General features: G+C 49.7%; 17 non-coding genes across 17 annotated transcripts; 5 read left to right on the forward strand and 12 right to left on the reverse strand.

Moving 5' to 3' along the window:
* Positions 1-140: 140 nt before the first annotated feature.
* Positions 141-214, reverse strand: TRNAN-GUU (transfer RNA asparagine (anticodon GUU)). The gene has a single exon. It is a non-coding gene; the product is annotated as a tRNA-Asn (tRNA).
* Positions 215-1,368: 1,154 nt separating this feature from the next.
* On the forward strand, positions 1,369-1,439 carry TRNAG-GCC (transfer RNA glycine (anticodon GCC)). The gene has a single exon. It is a non-coding gene; the product is annotated as a tRNA-Gly (tRNA).
* Positions 1,440-1,510: 71 nt separating this feature from the next.
* Positions 1,511-1,582, reverse strand: TRNAW-CCA (transfer RNA tryptophan (anticodon CCA)). Its single transcript has one exon. It is a non-coding gene; the product is annotated as a tRNA-Trp (tRNA).
* A 243-nt stretch (positions 1,583-1,825) lies between these two features.
* On the reverse strand, positions 1,826-1,899 carry TRNAN-GUU (transfer RNA asparagine (anticodon GUU)). Its single transcript has one exon. It is a non-coding gene; the product is annotated as a tRNA-Asn (tRNA).
* A 1,138-nt stretch (positions 1,900-3,037) lies between these two features.
* Positions 3,038-3,108, forward strand: TRNAG-GCC (transfer RNA glycine (anticodon GCC)). Its single transcript has one exon. It is a non-coding gene; the product is annotated as a tRNA-Gly (tRNA).
* A 71-nt stretch (positions 3,109-3,179) lies between these two features.
* Positions 3,180-3,251, reverse strand: TRNAW-CCA (transfer RNA tryptophan (anticodon CCA)). Its single transcript has one exon. It is a non-coding gene; the product is annotated as a tRNA-Trp (tRNA).
* Positions 3,252-3,494: 243 nt separating this feature from the next.
* TRNAN-GUU (transfer RNA asparagine (anticodon GUU)) lies at positions 3,495-3,568 on the reverse strand. The gene has a single exon. It is a non-coding gene; the product is annotated as a tRNA-Asn (tRNA).
* A 1,154-nt stretch (positions 3,569-4,722) lies between these two features.
* TRNAG-GCC (transfer RNA glycine (anticodon GCC)) lies at positions 4,723-4,793 on the forward strand. The gene has a single exon. It is a non-coding gene; the product is annotated as a tRNA-Gly (tRNA).
* A 71-nt stretch (positions 4,794-4,864) lies between these two features.
* Positions 4,865-4,937, reverse strand: TRNAW-CCA (transfer RNA tryptophan (anticodon CCA)). The gene has a single exon. It is a non-coding gene; the product is annotated as a tRNA-Trp (tRNA).
* Positions 4,938-5,180: 243 nt separating this feature from the next.
* On the reverse strand, positions 5,181-5,254 carry TRNAN-GUU (transfer RNA asparagine (anticodon GUU)). Its single transcript has one exon. It is a non-coding gene; the product is annotated as a tRNA-Asn (tRNA).
* A 1,154-nt stretch (positions 5,255-6,408) lies between these two features.
* On the forward strand, positions 6,409-6,479 carry TRNAG-GCC (transfer RNA glycine (anticodon GCC)). Its single transcript has one exon. It is a non-coding gene; the product is annotated as a tRNA-Gly (tRNA).
* Positions 6,480-6,550: 71 nt separating this feature from the next.
* On the reverse strand, positions 6,551-6,622 carry TRNAW-CCA (transfer RNA tryptophan (anticodon CCA)). Its single transcript has one exon. It is a non-coding gene; the product is annotated as a tRNA-Trp (tRNA).
* Positions 6,623-6,865: 243 nt separating this feature from the next.
* TRNAN-GUU (transfer RNA asparagine (anticodon GUU)) lies at positions 6,866-6,939 on the reverse strand. The gene has a single exon. It is a non-coding gene; the product is annotated as a tRNA-Asn (tRNA).
* Positions 6,940-8,093: 1,154 nt separating this feature from the next.
* Positions 8,094-8,164, forward strand: TRNAG-GCC (transfer RNA glycine (anticodon GCC)). The gene has a single exon. It is a non-coding gene; the product is annotated as a tRNA-Gly (tRNA).
* A 71-nt stretch (positions 8,165-8,235) lies between these two features.
* Positions 8,236-8,307, reverse strand: TRNAW-CCA (transfer RNA tryptophan (anticodon CCA)). Its single transcript has one exon. It is a non-coding gene; the product is annotated as a tRNA-Trp (tRNA).
* A 243-nt stretch (positions 8,308-8,550) lies between these two features.
* Positions 8,551-8,624, reverse strand: TRNAN-GUU (transfer RNA asparagine (anticodon GUU)). Its single transcript has one exon. It is a non-coding gene; the product is annotated as a tRNA-Asn (tRNA).
* A 1,292-nt stretch (positions 8,625-9,916) lies between these two features.
* On the reverse strand, positions 9,917-9,988 carry TRNAW-CCA (transfer RNA tryptophan (anticodon CCA)). Its single transcript has one exon. It is a non-coding gene; the product is annotated as a tRNA-Trp (tRNA).
* Between the last annotated feature and the right edge of the window lie 12 nt (positions 9,989-10,000).

A 10,000-nucleotide genomic window follows, 5' to 3' on the forward strand; every position in this document is an offset into this window, starting at 1 on the left:
ATCCTATTGATGAAATTGAGTGCAGGTGCAGAGAGAACGCAGAGGATTGAAATGTTCAGGGAAAGGGTCTCACGCAGGAGCTCTAGACCAAAGGCACTTTACTATGATTTATTAAAGTGCTTCATGCATGCAAAAGGAAACGTCCCTGGGTGGGCTTGAACCACCAACCTTTCGGTTAACAGCCGAACGCGGTAACCGATTGCACCACAGAGACTAGTGACAAAAGCACATCTCCTGAGACTCAACATATATCTTTATGTGTGCGCGCCTGCCTTGAGCTTGTGTTATATAAGGCGTCTTTATCCTACGCAGCATTTGTCATTTGCTTAGTGTCTTGTCACTGTTGGGTGTTATGATGCGCAGACTACTGTCTAATGGTGTTAGGGCCAGTATTACAACCAGTCCCAGTGTATGAGATACATGTATGACTTTTCTGTGGCCTTCTTAGCGTAGCTATCTGCTCCTCTGGTGGTGTTCTACCAGCCTGTCAGGTGTGTGTCTTGCCCATCCAATCTTCACTGTGGCATGTTAGACTTGTCTTCTCTGTGAGCGGAGTCTCCTTCCCAGAGCAGGTGCTTTCTCTGAACTCTTGCTTTGTAAGACTGCTGGGCAAGGCCCTCCCTAGCCCCTCACTCAGATAGATACATTTACCTGCAGAGCTCAGCTTTGAAGAAAGAGAGGGGGCAGAGAGCGCAAAGGGGAAGGCCCAAGGTGCACACCTTATTTTACATAAAAGCTCGGGCTCTTGGGAGGACAGGGACATGAGGGTTCTCAGGGAAAGCCATCACATTAGTATTGATGGCTGGGCCATGAAACACAACAATCCCGGAATGGCCAGGCACAAAATGCCTGTGCAATAGGCCTGACCATAGGCTTCTGGAGGTCTTGCTCTCCAGAGGCCCCAGTGGTCTAAGCCCGACCAGGGCTGTGCCCGACCAGGGCTGTAGGCCGCGTTGGGAGCGCGTTAGGGACGCAGGGTGCAGAACTCTGCCCGTTTCACCCCAGCATTTCGGGGAGGACAGGGAATTTGGCAAAGACAGTGGGAAGGATTTTTAAGGAGGAGAGTTCAGTGACATGATCTGAAACACAATAGTGCTGGTGATTTGGAGGCTGCCTTCTATGAGCCACTTCTGTCGGGAGCAGCCTGCCATCATGCCCTGATAACCACAACACTAGTCCCAAGCCAGTGACCTCAGCAAATGCAAAAACATTCATACTTATAGTCTCCTGCATCTGATTCTTGCCATCATGTGAAACGTTGGCATTCCAATGTCTGTTGCACACACTTTGTTCATATGTGTGCAATTTGAGTGCGTGCGCCTCATCACTGTCTTGGACAGAGCTCTGTCTCTAAGCTACACATGTGAAGCATTGGTGGTTCAGTGGTAGAATTCTCGCCTGCCACGCGGGAGGCCCGGGTTCGATTCCCAGCCAATGCAAGGCTGTGTTCTTTTGACTTTGCTTTCTAAATCAAATATGGGAACTCAGTGGGGCATAAAATGGGAAACAGTGACCCCGACGTGATTTGAACACGCAACCTTCTGATCTGGAGTCAGACGCGCTACCGTTGCGCCACGAGGTCCTTGCTTTTGGAGTCACATCAGCAAATGTTGTGAGCCTTTTCATTTTTGCCCACCTCCTTATATGCCTAGGGTTGTATTACAAGGTTTGGCTTTTTGTTTTCCATCCTATTGATGAAATTGAGTGCAGGTGCAGAGAGAACGCAGAGGATTGAAATGTTCAGGGAAAGGGTCTCACGCAGGAGCTCTAGACCAAAGGCACATTACTATGATTTATTAAAGTGCTTCATGCATGCAAAAGGAAACGTCCCTGGGTGGGCTTGAACCACCAAGCTTTCGGTTAACAGCCGAACGCACTAACCGATTGCGCCACAGAGACTAGTGACAAAAGCACATCTCCTGAGACTCAACATATATCTTTATGTGTGCGCGCCTGCCTTGAGCTTGTGTTATATAAGGCGTCTTTATCCTACGCAGCATTTGCCATTTGCTTAGTGTCTTGTCACTGTTGGGTGTTATGATGCGCAGACTACTATCTAATGGTGTTAGGGCCAGTATTACAACCAGTCCCAGTGTATGAGATACATGTATGACTTTTCTGTGGCCTTCTTAGCGTAGCTATCTGCTCCTCTGGTGGTGTTCTACCAGCCTGTCAGGCGTGTGTCTTGCCCATCCAATCTTCACTGTGGCATGTTAGACTTGTCTTCTCTGTGAGCGGAGTCTCCTTCCCAGAGCAGGTGCTTTCTCTGAACTCTTGCTTTGTAAGACTGCTGGGCAAGGCCCTCCCTAGCCCCTCACTCAGATAGATACATTTACCTGCAGAGCTCAGCTTTGGAGAAAGAGAGGGGGCAGAGAGCGCAAAGGGGAAGGCCCAAGGTGCACACCTTATTTTACATAAAAGCTCGGGCTCTTGGGAGGACAGGGACATGAGGGTTCTCAGGGAAAGCCATCACATTAGTATTGATGGCTGGGCCTTGAAACACAACAATCCCGGAATGGCCAGGCACAAAATGCCTGTGCAATAGGCCTGACCATAGGCTTCTGGAGGTCTTGCTCTCCAGAGGCCCCAGTGGTCTAAGCCCGACCAGGGCTGTAGGCCGCGTTGGGAGCGCGTTAGGGACGCAGGGTGCAGAACTCTGCCCGTTTCACCCCAGCATTTCGGGGAGGACAGGGAATTTGGCAAAGACAGTGGGAAGGATTTTTAAGGAGGAGAGTTCAGTGACATGATCTGAAACACAATAGTGCTGGTGATCTGGAGGCTGCCTTCTATGAGCCACTTCTGTCGGGAGCAGCCTGCCATCATGCCCTGATAACCACAACACTAGTCCCAAGCCAGTGACCTCAGCAAACGCAAAAACATTCATACTTATAGTCTCCTGCATCTGATTCTTGCCATCATGTGAAACGTTGGCATTCCAATGTCTGTTGCACACACTTTGTTCATAGGTGTGCAATTTGAGTGCGTGCGCCTCATCACTGTCTTGGACAGAGCTCTGTCTCTAAGCTACACATGTGAAGCATTGGTGGTTCAGTGGTAGAATTCTCGCCTGCCACGCGGGAGGCCCGGGTTCGATTCCCGGCCAATGCAAGGCTGTGTTCTTTTGACTTTGCTTTCTAAATCAAATATGGGAACTCAGTGGGGCATAAAATGGGAAACAGTGACCCCGACGTGATTTGAACACGCAACCTTCTGATCTGGAGTCAGACGCGCTACCGTTGCGCCACGATGTCCTTGATTTTGGAGTCACATCAGCAAATGTTGTGAGCCTTTTCATTTTTGCCCACCTCCTTATATGCCTAGGGTTGTATTACAAGGTTTGGCTTTTTGTTTTCCATCCTATTGATGAAATTGAGTGCAGGTGCCGAGAGAACGCAGAGGATTGAAATGTTCAGGGAAAGGGTCTCACGCAGGAGCTCTAGACCAAAGGCACTTTACTATGATTTATTAAAGTGCTTCATGCATGCAAAAGGAAACGTCCCTGGGTGGGCTTGAACCACCAACCTTTCGGTTAACAGCCGAACGCGCTAACCGATTGCACCACAGAGACTAGTGACAAAAGCACATCTCCTGAGACTCAACATATATCTTTATGTGTGCGCGCCTGCCTTGAGCTTGTGTTATATAAGGCGTCTTTATCCTACGCAGCATTTGCCATTTGCTTAGTGTCTTGTCACTGTTGGGTGTTATGATGCGCAGACTACTATCTAATGGTGTTAGGGCCAGTATTACAACCAGTCCCAGTGTATGAGATACATGTATGACTTTTCTGTGGCCTTCTTAGCGTAGCTATCTGCTCCTCTGGTGGTGTTCTACCAGCCTGTCAGGCGTGTGTCTTGCCCATCCAATCTTCACTGTGGCATGTTAGACTTGTCTTCTCTGTGAGCGGAGTCTCCTTCCCAGAGCAGGTGCTTTCTCTGAACTCTTGCTTTGTAAGACTGCTGGGCAAGGCCCTTCCTAGCCCCTCACTCAGATAGATACATTTACCTGCAGAGCTCAGCTTTGGAGAAAGAGAGGGGGCAGAGAGCGCAAAGGGGAAGGCCCAAGGTGCACACCTTATTTTACATAAAAGCTCGGGCTCTTGGGAGGACAGGGACATGAGGGTTCTCAGGGAAAGCCATCACATTAGTATTGATGGCTGGGCCTTGAAACACAACAATCCCGGAATGGCCAGGCACAAAATGCCTGTGCAATAGGCCTGACCATAGGCTTCTGGAGGTCTTGCTCTCCAGAGGCCCCAGTGGTCTAAGCCCGACCAGGGCTGTGCCCGACCAGGGCTGTAGGCCGCGTTGGGAGCGCGTTAGGGACGCAGGGTGCAGAACTCTGCCCGTTTCACCCCAGCATTTCGGGGAGGACAGGGAATTTGGCAAAGACAGTGGGAAGGATTTTTAAGGAGGAGAGTTCAGTGACATGATCTGAAACACAATAGTGCTGGTGATCTGGAGGCTGCCTTCTATGAGCCACTTCTGTCGGGAGCAGCCTGCCATCATGCCCTGATAACCACAACACTAGTCCCAAGCCAGTGACCTCAGCAAACGCAAAAACATTCATACTTATAGTCTCCTGCATCTGATTCTTGCCATCATGTGAAACGTTGGCATTCCAATGTCTGTTGCACACACTTTGTTCATAGGTGTGCAATTTGAGTGCGTGCGCCTCATCACTGTCTTGGACAGAGCTCTGTCTCTAAGCTACACATGTGAAGCATTGGTGGTTCAGTGGTAGAATTCTCGCCTGCCACGTGGGAGGCCCGGGTTCGATTCCCGGCCAATGCAAGGCTGTGTTCTTTTGACTTTGCTTTCTAAATCAAATATGGGAACTCAGTGGGGCATAAAATGGGAAACAGTGACCCCCGACGTGATTTGAACACGCAACCTTCTGATCTGGAGTCAGACGCGCTACCGTTGCGCCACGATGTCCTTGCTTTTGGAGTCACATCAGCAAATGTTGTGAGCCTTTTCATTTTTGCCCACCTCCTTATATGCCTAGGGTTGTATTACAAGGTTTGGCTTTTTGTTTTCCATCCTATTGATGAAATTGAGTGCAGGTGCAGAGAGAACGCAGAGGATTGAAATGTTCAGGGAAAGGGTCTCACGCAGGAGCTCTAGACCAAAGGCACTTTACTATGATTTATTAAAGTGCTTCATGCATGCAAAAGGAAACGTCCCTGGGTGGGCTTGAACCACCAACCTTTCGGTTAACAGCCGAACGCGCTAACCGATTGCACCACAGAGACTAGTGACAAAAGCACATCTCCTGAGACTCAACATATATCTTTATGTGTGCGCGCCTGCCTTGAGCTTGTGTTATATAAGGCGTCTTTATCCTACGCAGCATTTGCCATTTGCTTAGTGTCTTGTCACTGTTGGGTGTTATGATGCGCAGACTACTATCTAATGGTGTTAGGGCCAGTATTACAACCAGTCCCAGTGTATGAGATACATGTATGACTTTTCTGTGGCCTTCTTAGCGTAGCTATCTGCTCCTCTGGTGGTGTTCTACCAGCCTGTCAGGCGTGTGTCTTGCCCATCCAATCTTCACTGTGGCATGTTAGACTTGTCTTCTCTGTGAGCGGAGTCTCCTTCCCAGAGCAGGTGCTTTCTCTGAACTCTTGCTTTGTAAGACTGCTGGGCAAGGCCCTTCCTAGCCCCTCACTCAGATAGATACATTTACCTGCAGAGCTCAGCTTTGGAGAAAGAGAGGGGGCAGAGAGCGCAAAGGGGAAGGCCCAAGGTGCACACCTTATTTTACATAAAAGCTCGGGCTCTTGGGAGGACAGGGACATGAGGGTTCTCAGGGAAAGCCATCACATTAGTATTGATGGCTGGGCCTTGAAACACAACAATCCCGGAATGGCCAGGCACAAAATGCCTGTGCAATAGGCCTGACCATAGGCTTCTGGAGGTCTTGCTCTCCAGAGGCCCCAGTGGTCTAAGCCCGACCAGGGCTGTGCCCGACCAGGGCTGTAGGCCGCGTTGGGAGCGCGTTAGGGACGCCGGGCGCAGAACTCTGCCCGTTTCACCCCAGCATTTCGGGGAGGACAGGGAATTTGGCAAAGACAGTGGGAAGGATTTTTAAGGAGGAGAGTTCAGTGACATGATCTGAAACACAATAGTGCTGGTGATCTGGAGGCTGCCTTCTATGAGCCACTTCTGTCGGGAGCAGCCTGCCATCATGCCCTGATAACCACAACACTAGTCCCAAGCCAGTGACCTCAGCAAATGCAAAAACATTCATACTTATAGTCTCCTGCATCTGATTCTTGCCATCATGTGAAACGTTGGCATTCCAATGTCTGTTGCACACACTTTGTTCATAGGTGTGCAATTTGAGTGCGTGCGCCTCATCACTGTCTTGGACAGAGCTCTTTCTCTAAGCTACACATGTGAAGCATTGGTGGTTCAGTGGTAGAATTCTCGCCTGCCACGCGGGAGGCCCTGGTTCGATTCCCAGCCAATGCAAGGCTGTGTTCTTTTGACTTTGCTTTCTAAATCAAATATGGGAACTCAGTGGCGCATAAAATGGGAAACAGTGACCCCGACGTGAATTGAACACGCAACCTTCTGATCTGGAGTCAGACGCGCTACCGTTGCGCCACGAGGTCCTTGCTTTTGGAGTCACATCAGCAAATGTTGTGAGCCTTTTCATTTTTGCCCACCTCCTTATATGCCTAGGGTTGTATTACAAGGTTTGGCTTTTTGTTTTCCATCCTATTGATGAAATTGAGTGCAGGTGCAGAGAGAACGCAGAGGATTGAAATGTTCAGAGAAAGGGTCTCACGCAGGAGCTCTAGACCAAAGGCACATTACTATGATTTATTAAAGTGCTTCATGCATGCAAAAGGAAACGTCCCTGGGTGGGCTTGTACCACCAACCTTTCGGTTAACAGCTGAACGCGCTAACCGATTGCGCCACAGAGACTAGTGACAAAAGCACATCTCCTGAGACTCAACATATATCTTTATGTGTGCGCGCCTGCCTTGAGCTTGTGTTATATAAGGCGTCTTTATCCTACGCAGCATTTGTCATTTGCTTAGTGTCTTGTCACTGTTGGGTGTTATGATGCGCAGACTACTGTCTAATGGTGTTAGGGCCAGTATTACAACCAGTCCCAGTGTATGAGATACATGTATGACTTTTCTGTGGCCTTCTTAGCGTAGCTATCTGCTCCTCTGGTGGTGTTCTACCAGCCTGTCAGGCGTGTGTCTTGCCCATCCAATCTTCACTGTGGCATGTTAGACTTGTCTTCTCTGTGAGCGGAGTCTCCTTCCCAGAGCAGGTGCTTTCTCTGAACTCTTGCTTTGTAAGACTGCTGGGCAAGGCCCTTCCTAGCCCCTCACTCAGATAGATACATTTACCTGCAGAGCTCAGCTTTGGAGAAAGAGAGGGGGCAGAGAGCGCAAAGGGGAAGGCCCAAGGTGCACACCTTATTTTACATAAAAGCTCGGGCTCTTGGGAGGACAGGGACATGAGGGTTCTCAGGGAAAGCCATCACATTAGTATTGATGGCTGGGCCTTGAAACACAACAATCCCGGAATGGCCAGGCACAAAATGCCTGTGCAATAGGCCTGACCATAGGCTTCTGGAGGTCTTGCTCTCCAGAGGCCCCAGTGGTCTAAGCCCGACCAGGGCTGTGCCCGACCAGGGCTGTAGGCCGCGTTGGGAGCGCGTTAGGGACGCCGGGCGCAGAACTCTGCCCGTTTCACCCCAGCATTTCAGGGAGGACAGGGAATTTGGCAAAGACAGTGGGAAGGATTTTTAAGGAGGAGAGTTCAGTGACATGATCTGAAACACAATAGTGCTGGTGATCTGGAGGCTGCCTTCTATGAGCCACTTCTGTCGGGAGCAGCCTGCCATCATGCCCTGATAACCACAACACTAGTCCCAAGCCAGTGACCTCAGCAAATGCAAAAACATTCATACTTATAGTCTCCTGCATCTGATTCTTGCCATCATGTGAAACGTTGGCATTCCAATGTCTGTTGCACACACTTTGTTCATAGGTGTGCAATTTGAGTGCGTGCGCCTCATCACTGTCTTGGACAGAGCTCTTTCTCTAAGCTACACATGTGAAGCATTGGTGGTTCAGTGGTAGAATTCTCGCCTGCCACGCGGGAGGCCCGGGTTCGATTCCCAGCCAATGCAAGGCTGTGTTCTTTTGACTTTGCTTTCTAAATCAAATATGGGAACTCAGTGGGGCATAAAATGGGAAACAGTGACCCCGACGTGATTTGAACACGCAACCTTCTGATCTGGAGTCAGACGCGCTACCGTTGCGCCACGAGGTCCTTGCTTTTGGAGTCACATCAGCAAATGTTGTGAGCCTTTTCATTTTTGCCCACCTCCTTATATGCCTAGGGTTGTATTACAAGGTTTGGCTTTTTGTTTTCCATCCTATTGATGAAATTGAGTGCAGGTGCAGAGAGAACGCAGAGGATTGAAATGTTCAGGGAAAGGGTCTCACGCAGGAGCTCTAGACCAAAGGCACTTTACTATGATTTATTAAAGTGCTTCATGCATGCAAAAGGAAACGTCCCTGGGTGGGCTTGAACCACCAACCTTTCGGTTAACATCCGAACGCGCTAACCGATTGCGCCACAGAGACTAGTGACAAAAGCACATCTCCTGAGACTCAACATATATCTTTATGTGTGCGCGCCTGCCTTGAGCTTGTGTTATATAAGGCGTCTTTATCCTACGCAGCATTTGCCATTTGCTTAGTGTCTTGTCACTGTTGGGTGTTATGATGCGCAGACTACTATCTAATGGTGTTAGGGCCAGTATTACAACCAGTCCCAGTGTATGAGATACATGTGAGACTTTTCTGTGGCCTTCTTAGCGTAGCTATCTGCTCCTCTGGTGGTGTTCTACCAGCCTGTCAGGCGTGTGTCTTGCCCATCCAATCTTCACTGTGGCATGTTAGACTTGTCTTCTCTGTGAGCGGAGTCTCCTTCCCAGAGCAGGTGCTTTCTCTGAACTCTTGCTTTGTAAGACTGCTGGGCAAGGCCCTCCCTAGCCCCTCACTCAGATAGATACATTTACCTGCAGAGCTCAGCTTTGGAGAAAGAGAGGGGGCAGAGAGCGCAAAGGGGAAGGCCCAAGGTGCACACCTTATTTTACATAAAAGCTCGGGCTCTTGGGAGGACAGGGACATGAGGGTTCTCAGGGAAAGCCATCACATTAGTATTGATGGCTGGGCCTTGAAACACAACAATCCCGGAATGGCCAGGCACAAAATGCCTGTGCAATAGGCCTGACCATAGGCTTCTGGAGGTCTTGCTCTCCAGAGGCCCCAGTGGTCTAAGCCCGACCAGGGCTGTAGGCCGCGTTGGGAGCGCGTTAGGGACGCATAAAGGGACGCAGGGCGCAGAACTCTGCCCGTTTCACCCCAGCATTTCGGGGAGGACAGGGAATTTGGCAAAGACAGTGGGAAGGATTTTTAAGGAGGAGAGTTCAGTGACATGATCTGAAACACAATAGTGCTGGTGATCTGGAGGCTGCCTTCTATGAGCCACTTCTGTCGGGAGCAGCCTGCCATCATGCCCTGATAACCACAACACTAGTCCCAAGCCAGTGACCTCAGCAAATGCAAAAACATTCATACTTATAGTCTCCTGCATCTGATTCTTGCCATCATGTGAAACGTTGGCATTCCAATGTCTGTTGCACACACTTTGTTCATAGGTGTGCAATTTGAGTGCGTGCGCCTCATCACTGTCTTGGACAGAGCTCTGTCTCGAAGCTACACATGTGAAGCATTAGTGGTTCAGTGGTAGAATTCTTGCCTGCCACGCAGGAGACCCGTGTTCGATTCCCGGCCAATGCAAGGCTGTGTTCTTTTGACTTTGCTTTCTAAATCAAATATGGGAACTCAGTGGGGCATAAAATGGGAAACAGTGACCCCGACGTGATTTGAACACGCAACCTTCTGATCTGGAGTCAGACGCGCTACTGTTGCGCCACGAGGTCCTTGCTTTTGGA

This window comes from Triturus cristatus, chromosome 4_2 (genome assembly GCF_964204655.1).
Source record: "Triturus cristatus chromosome 4_2, aTriCri1.1, whole genome shotgun sequence".
Taxonomy (NCBI): Eukaryota; Metazoa; Chordata; class Amphibia; order Caudata; family Salamandridae; genus Triturus; species Triturus cristatus.